Source organism: Perca fluviatilis, chromosome 24 (assembly GCF_010015445.1).
Source record: "Perca fluviatilis chromosome 24, GENO_Pfluv_1.0, whole genome shotgun sequence".
NCBI lineage: Eukaryota > Metazoa > Chordata > Actinopteri > Perciformes > Percidae > Perca > Perca fluviatilis.
The window spans coordinates 1,156,374-1,164,993 of record NC_053135.1 but is presented as its reverse complement, the minus strand read 5'-3'; positions in this window follow the sequence as shown (position 1 = coordinate 1,164,993).

The window sequence follows — 8,620 nt, the reverse complement described above, 5'->3', positions numbered from 1 at the left end:
GAGAAGGGTGTGAGGGCACCCTTGTTCTTTCAAATGTTTTGTAATGTTGGCGGACGTTAGAAGTAACTGAAGCTGACTTACTCAAACGTTTGATGTCCTCTGAAAATTAGCTCTGGGTCCATTGACCGCTCACTCTTCATGGACACACAGCTGGGTTCAGGTTTAACATCATCAGAGTCTAGTCCAGAATCATCAGGTTCAGGTTCCTTAAAGGTCCTGTTAGAAAGAGAGGAAGACCACCACAGAGAGAAATTTACTTTTAATCTCCAGAAACAGAAGCTGCTGGAGAAACTAGAAGCTATCAACCAGAAAATAAAGTCTGAAGCTCTTCACTGAATGCTTTCTGCTCTCTGCTCATCCTGTTCTATCATTCATTGTCTTTCTGAAAGAACAGGACCATTATAAAGACTCTAGCACTAATGTTATCTTGTTAGTCCTCTAATGGAGCCAAGACTTCATCATGAGAATTAATGTCACTTTTAAAATCAGACAACTTTCTGTCCTGTGACATGTTGGACGATACTTTTCTACTTTATTATTAAGTGTGGAGTTTAGACTAGATGCTCCTGCTCTTCAGGAGGAGTTTGTTCTTTCTAGAGATGCCACGATCACGTTTTTAGCCTCCGATACTGATTGTCGATCATGAATGAACAATATCAGCTGATAAAGGGCCGATACTGATCAGTTTTGTGTTGTAGAGTTTACTTTTTGTTTGTTAGTTTATTATATGCTTTTCCCACCAAAAACATGCACATATATGCAGGGTTTAAAACGGGAAAATCTGCTAATGATAGAATAATTTCCCATTGCAAGTACACAAGTATGCCTTTGCTTTTTTCTTCTGGGGTGTCACGTTCAGCGTCACGTTCAACTCCAGAAAAGCGCCCGAAAGGGGTATTGTTAACTTTTCCTGCTCCAGCTTATACAGTGCACAACTCCAAACTCTGCTGTACCGATCTTATTTTACATCCATGTGCTGTATGTTCACTTGATATCTTCACTACTAAACTTAAAACTCTCCTCTGCTCAGGCTAGCTCGCTCTCTCTGTAGTCACCGTCACTCTCTCACTTCGCCCAGACTGGCCGGGTGGTCACTATTGGTTGTTTCTAGAAGGGATACAGTTCCGGTGTTTAGCTGAGAAAAGTGATCGACAGGTGGCGAATAGTTAACAAAGGGGTGAAGTAAGCGTCGTCGCGCCCTGAGCAACCACGTGCAGCTCCTGGCCAATAAGGGAGGGACTTCACTACACATGAATAGCCAATTAGGCACAGCGTATGGTTGTTGCTCTCGGTGTGTGTGTAGTAATTTTTTGCGGCTAGAAGACATTGACGAGCACTTGATCACACGTTTTCTTTCAAATGTTTTGTAACGTTGCTGACGTTATAAAGTAACTGAAGCTGACTTACTCTTCCTTTGGATCTCCTCTGAAATATAGCGGTATGTTCCTTGACCAGTCACTCTTAAAGGACACACAGCTGGGTTCAGGTTCAGGTCCTTTGAAGGTCCTGTTAGAAAGAGAGGAAGATCACCAGAGAGAGAAATGTGTAAAATGTAATCCTTCTGTCCTCCTATAGGGCCAAAACTTTATTATGAGAATAAATCTCAACATTTATAGATAAACTAAATCAGGAGGAAGTAGAGCGGGGGTTAGGAGATACAATCAGTACCTCCCTTCTGTCATCATGGTAAAGATCTCTGATTAACGAGGGACGAGGTAACTAGAGTTGGTCCGGTCCAGTGTACCAGCCTGAACCAGTCTGATTTTAAGATAACCGGTTCCAATTCACCAATTCAAGGACCAATTCCCATTCAATCAATCAGTGCCAAATTTCGGTACCTAAAAGCCTGTAAGATCAAGCTTCTCTGTCCTCTCTGCATGTTGACAGAGAGCAGAAGCTCAGCTCTGACACACACACACACACAGACACACACACACACACACACACACACACACAGGAGGTGCGGTGCAGATGGAGCGAAAGTTAAGTCGCCTCCGCAGATTGATCAAGTCACGTTGAGTCACGACAAATATTGTAAAAAATTATAAGGATGTTTTGGGGAAAATAATGAGAATGACAATTGAATAATTTAAGACTGATGTGACAGGGACATTACGACAAAATACTATTCTTGAATACACTGGATGAAGGTTACTACCAAGCACTTTGAACACTCAACCTATAAACATCCATAAACAAAACATAAAACCAATTAAAACAAATGAAAAGGTATAAGGAATACAAAAAGAAAGTTGGATTAACACATTTCAATTGTAGATACTGCACTCTGCTTTTGTAATTGTGTTTTAGTTGCTTGAGGTTAGACAAAGGCAGAGTGCAGTATCTACATTTTTAGGGTCAAAGGTCATATCAATGGTCTTTTTTTTTAATCTATAACATTTTCCTTCCTGTAAAGGTATTACATAAAAGTATCAACACTATTGTACCTACAACATGTTTGGCTGGCCTGTATGAAAACTTTGAAGCCATTTTTCTCAGTTTCAGTGTTGGCGTAGTTACTGCACTTTGCCTTTGTAGGGCAGTATAGTGTGCAGTAACTTATAAATAATTGTGATTATTCACTGACGTCCAGTGATCACCGGTTGATGAGACAGCGTTTGCACTTTGGTTTCAACAACAGGTCGGACGAGTAGCACTCTCCAAAATAGTGCTTTGCCTGAGCCCACTAGCATCAACTTGAGTCATGTTAACCGTACTATGCTTAGCTCGTAGCTGGTAGCTCAAGCTTGACGTGCTTCGGTGATATTTTAATTCGGTTTACACAGTGTGGATACGGCTTTCGACTTGTCTGCGAGCCGTCTGGGAGTTTTGGAAAATAAAAAGCTCCATTCAGAACTGTGTTGCTGCTGCATTTCTCCATCATGCCTGCAGCCTGCAGCAGGAGGATGTGTTAGGAGGAAGTATGGCAGCTTGATGGTAAGTAAAGGTCAAAGGGTCAAAATAGTATCACTTCGCGATTAACGTGTTAATGCTGACAGCATATATATATATATATATATATATATATATATATATATATATATATATATATATATATATATATACACACACAGACACATACAGTACAGAAGTTAGGACACACCTTCTCATTCAATCGCGTTTCCTTTATATTTTTATGACTATTTACATTGTAGATTCTCACTAGAGGCATCAAAACTATGAATGAACACATATGGAATTATGTACTTAACAAAAAGTGTGGAAATAACTGAAAACATGTCTTATATTTTTAGATTCCTCAAAGTAGCCACCCTTTGCTTTTTGATAACTCTGCAAACCCTTGGTGTTCTCTCAATGAGCTTCATGAGGTAGTCACCTGAAATGGTTTTACCTTCACAGGTGTGCTTTGTCAGGGTTCATTAGTGGAAGTTTTTCCCTTATTAATAAAAGCAAAGGGGGGCTGGGAAGAATCTAAAATATAAGACATGTTTTCATATTTCTGCTATTAAGTACATAATTCCATATGTGTTCATTCATGCTGTTCTGCAGTTCGAAGGAATCTAATAATGAAATAGTCATGAAAATAAAAGGAAACAATGAATAAGTGTCAAACTTTGGCCTGTACTGTATATAAATATAATGGCGACAAGATCGCTGTGCAGTAAATGTTTCACTTCCAAGACTGTGCCCTGGTGACTCACTGAGAGGCTGGAGGTTGTAGGGCAAGGCAACTTTATTTATATATCTTTCTCATCTTATTTTTGGATATTGCTGTCTGCTCTTCCTCTGTATTCTATTCTGCAACTAAAAGCAGAACTAACACCTTCTGCTACTGGAGCTAAAACTCTGGAGTAGACGAAGTTGTTTTTGTCTCAAAACGCGCCATTTAAGAACCAAAGTGTAGTAGTGTATATGTAACCTCAGAGTTCAGCTGGACTGACAGGCTACAGTGGGCTGGAAACACAGAGACCCTCTACAAGAAGACCACCCACCCAATGAGACAACACTACTTCTAGTTTGCTGTAAGTTTCACAACAACTCACCTCAATTTTCTTCTTAACTTTTCATTTTCCATTTTCATTGCATTTCGCTCCCTCTTATGTTTACGTCTCTCTCTTTCAATTTGCTCCATCAATTCTCGCCGCTCCATTTCAAATTGCCTCTCGTCCATTTTAATTCTCCTCTTGATTACAGGTCGCCTTCTTTTTTTAACATAGTGGTGCCTTCATGGACACACAGATGGGTTCTGGTCCAGGTTCAGCAGGGTCTGGTCTCTGATGGGTCCTGTTAGAAAGAGAGGAAGACCACCAGAGAGGTAAATCCACTTTTTAATCTCCAGAAACAGAAGCTGCTGGAGAAACTAGAAGCTATCAACCAGAAAATAAAGTCTGGAGCTCTTCACTGAATGCTTTCTGCTCTCTGCTCATCCTGTTCTATCATTCATTGTCTTTCTGAAAGAACAGGACCATTATAAAGACTCTAGCACTAATGTTATCTTGTTAGTCCTCTAATGGAGCCAATTATGAGAATATTATATATTAGACTTTAGAAACAATGGATGTAGCATCTGTGACGTCTACAGCATTATAAATTATAATATCAATTAATATGACCGCAGCCCCGCTACTGCTATTTTTAAACGAAGCTATCAGGTTTTAAATTCTCTACATTTTATTTTGAAAGGTTCCAGGGGAAAATGTTAGTGTCCTGTTGTGTCTGATTACGAAACGTTGCAGCGAGTTTATCCCACGAAGTGTCTTTATTTCAAGAAGCCGGCCATCAGGTTCTTTAATTACATACATACATACAAACCCAATTGGAGGTTGACCTTGTGATATGCACCTCAATCAACACCTAAAGTAAATATGTAATTACTAAGATAAAAAAGCAAATGAGTGGGAGTCCTACACCATTTTTACTCCATGGTTGGTCACACCTGCTCCACTCATTAATAAATGTCCCTCAGTACCTTCTGTCTGACAAATGTGAAGATCTGTTTGCATCAAAGAAGCAAACGGTATCAGGGACACCGCACTAGGTCAACTTAGTGATTAATAATAGGTTTAGTAAAGATTTATCTTCTTTTAATTGTTATTAAAAGAAAATAATCTAAAATAATAAACAAAATGTGATTCATGATTCAGATTCTTTGAGGGGGGGTAAAAACAGATCACATGCTCACAGAAAAACGCTCCGGTGTCTCCGTGCAGCTGCTGAGAGCACGGCGGAGGTTTGTTCACTGTACACATGAACTGGCCGGTCAATATAAACATATGGGTTAAAACGCAAAGGAACATTCATTGCATCTTGGCAAAATCATATTGGCTTGAGAAAATGATATGATAAAATTAAATTATGATAAAATAAACTTAACTTCAGCTGTTCAATCCACTAAACCAACATCATGTAGATTTATCTTCCAAACTTTCTCAGGAAATAAGAAATTACTTTACAGATTCTGAATATTAAAACTAAATCTAATCAGCTAATACATGATGATAGGTTAAACTACTGAACAGAATATAAAGTCAGTAAATCAGTGTTTGTATTCTTCTTCTAATCTTATATCTCTGTGTGGCAGGTGCGGCCGGGCAGATAAAATTCGAGACAGTGACGGAGCAGTACATTAGCACATTTATTGATAAAATAATTCTGTTTCACCTTTTATAAATGAGTTCAAATACATTCATTCAGTCCAACTTTCTCTAAAACAAAAGGAATTGAAATGGTGTCAGATGATGTTTTAATATTTTAATAAAAGATAGGCTATGTTTCAGACTCGCCCCACCTCCCTCCACCTGTGGTACAGACAGAGGAAAGCGCTCCTCTCCTGTGTGTTTTTGCTGCACGCCCGGAGGAAATACCAGATGTGTTTATGATAATACATAAAGGATCTATAATACAGTAACACGGATCAATAACTGGACTCTGACTCTTCGTTACTCTCCCAAATATCCACCCACGGGTCTGTGTTAAGACCGACAGTTTGACAGTCTGAGTCAGAAGTCTGAGTTGAGTTAGTTCATCTGCAGCGTTTTGATTTTTCTGCTCTCAAAATAAAAACTAATGACAGCTTACAATCACAGGTCAGAAGTATCAGAAGAGTTTATTACCTTCAGATGGAGCTTCTTAGGGAGAGAAAAAGGCTGAGACACACAACGGGCTCTGGGAAGTGAAAGTTAAAAAGGAAACAACACCCCGACAGACGTAATACGGTGGATGTCTGCCAACCTGAACAAATTTAGTAATTAATGAATGTAGCTAATATGATGAAAAAAATGTATTAGTGATGTTAAGGAATCTAAAGTAGTGTTTGATTATAACGGTGAAGTGCGTGTATGTATGTATGTATATATATATATATATATATATATATATATATATATATATATATATATATATATATATATATATAACTACAGACTCAAGGGTGTAACGTATTTAAAAGATCTGTTTATTTGTTATGAATTAATTTAACCCTCATGCCCTCCTTAAAAAACTTACTCTCGACACCTTCGAGGCAAAAATGTCCACGCACAAAAAACTGTTATTAAATCATCATATATCAATATTTTTTCTGCTTTTTTTCATAAATCACTTAAACAACTTCTAACCTAATCAAAACTACCAAACATTCAATCATTTTCGGGATTTTAACCCTTTAAATGCCCGTTTATGTATTTGAAGTATTTCATTTTTATTACAAAAACACAAAAATGATTTTTTCCCATATAATGAATAATATGTAGATGGGGCTTTGGTGGTGATTAGAGGCTTGGATATGTCAAAGATTATGAACAAAACCAATTTGATTGCATTAGTATTTTTACATAGTGCCAGATACTCCCTTTGGACACCTTCGAGGCAAAAATGTACATGTCCAAAAACTGTTATTAAATCATCATATATCAATATTTTTTTTCTGGTTTTTTTAATGTATCACTTAAACAACTTCTAACTTGCTCAAAACTACCAAACATTTAATCATTTTCTGGATTTTAACCCTTTAAATGCCAGTTTTAAATCTTTGAAGTAACAATTATTTATGAAAAACCCAACAAAATATTAATTATTTTCCATAAAAATAAATCATAGGGAATGGGGCTTTGGTGGTGATTAGAGGCTTGGATATGTCAAAGATAAGCAACACAATTGATTTGATTGCATTAGTATTTTTATGTAATTCCAGATACTCCCTCTGGACACCTTCGAGGGGCAAAAATGGCCCCATTGACTTCCATTATAACCACATGTTTTGATCTCACTGCCTTTACAGTATAAAACCATGCATTCTGTAATGTCAGCATTTCATTTGGAACAAAAGTGGTTATATTTGACATTTTACAGGATATCCAACCAGATTCTGTAATTTATGTTACGGAGCCGTGTGTGTGTATTTAGTTTACTTCATTTCCAGCAGCAGACCAGCAAGGCTCGCAGCAAGTGACCTAGTGCTCTCTACAAATGCACTTGTTACACATGGTGCAGGTGGTAGAAGACCTCTTTTTGGCCTGTGCACAACCAGCACACACCTCTCCTTCTGGTGGAGCTGGCGGCAGCAGAGGCATTGGACGGTGTTGGTGGTTTCTGCCAGGGCATCAACATCGGTTTTCAACTCTACCACCCCCATGGCAGCAGCAGATGCGTGGGGGTATGCTTTCTCCGCGCAATCTTGGAGGACACCATGGATATCCCCAGCTCCTCTAAGAACAACCTCCGTCTGTATGTTCTTTGCTGGTTCCAGGAGGGATCCACAGCAGTGAACAGCACGCAACAATTGAAGGCGGAGACATCGATGCAATTGAAGAAGAGGACAAGAGGCCACCGTTGGGTCCGCCTCCTACAGCTGTAGGTGCTGACCACCTAAAAAATGTCCAAGAAAACAAAGATCATGAATAAATGTCCTTCCTCAACATTCACAAGTATTTATATAATTTATTCTTCATATAAATGCAAGAAATAGGTATATTAAATTACAAGCAATCATAATAAATACATATTTATCTCAAACAAACACATCATCACAATCAGTGAGAATAAGTAGACTATGTCTGGAATCTATTCATGTAGTAATAAAAGCATACAATCACATACCTTGTCAAGGTTGTCAATGCCACCCTCGAAGCGATTGTAGTCAATGATGATTTGTGGTTTCTGCTTCTCATCCTGATGTACAGCTGGTTCCGGTGTTTGCTGCTCAGAAGGAGGACATTTCTTCCCCCGCGGGATGTAGCTCACTGCAGTGGTGGTGGTTGTGAATGCAAACAGAGATGAGAAAACAGCTCTCTCTTTTGTCTGCTTCAGTTTGGGGGAAGCTCAGACTTGTTTGCTCTGATAGTCCCTACCAGGGCAACTTTCTTCTTCAGAAGCTCCTCAACAAGTGAGTAGGAAGTAAAAAAATTGTCACAAGTAATTGTGACCCCCTTGAGCCCCCTCAGTCATGTCCAGGATGACTCGCTTTCCCTGGCCCATCTCCAGAGCTCCACCAGCAGATTTTCCAGTATATACCTGGCACCTCCAGGCATATGATGTGGTGACATCTGCAGTGACCCAGATTTTCAGCCCGTGCCCGAGTTCAAAGGATTCCCCTTTGGACCGGTGCGCACCACCTGCCAGGATGAGAAGTCCCATGTATGCTTGAATCTCTGGAGCATCCACA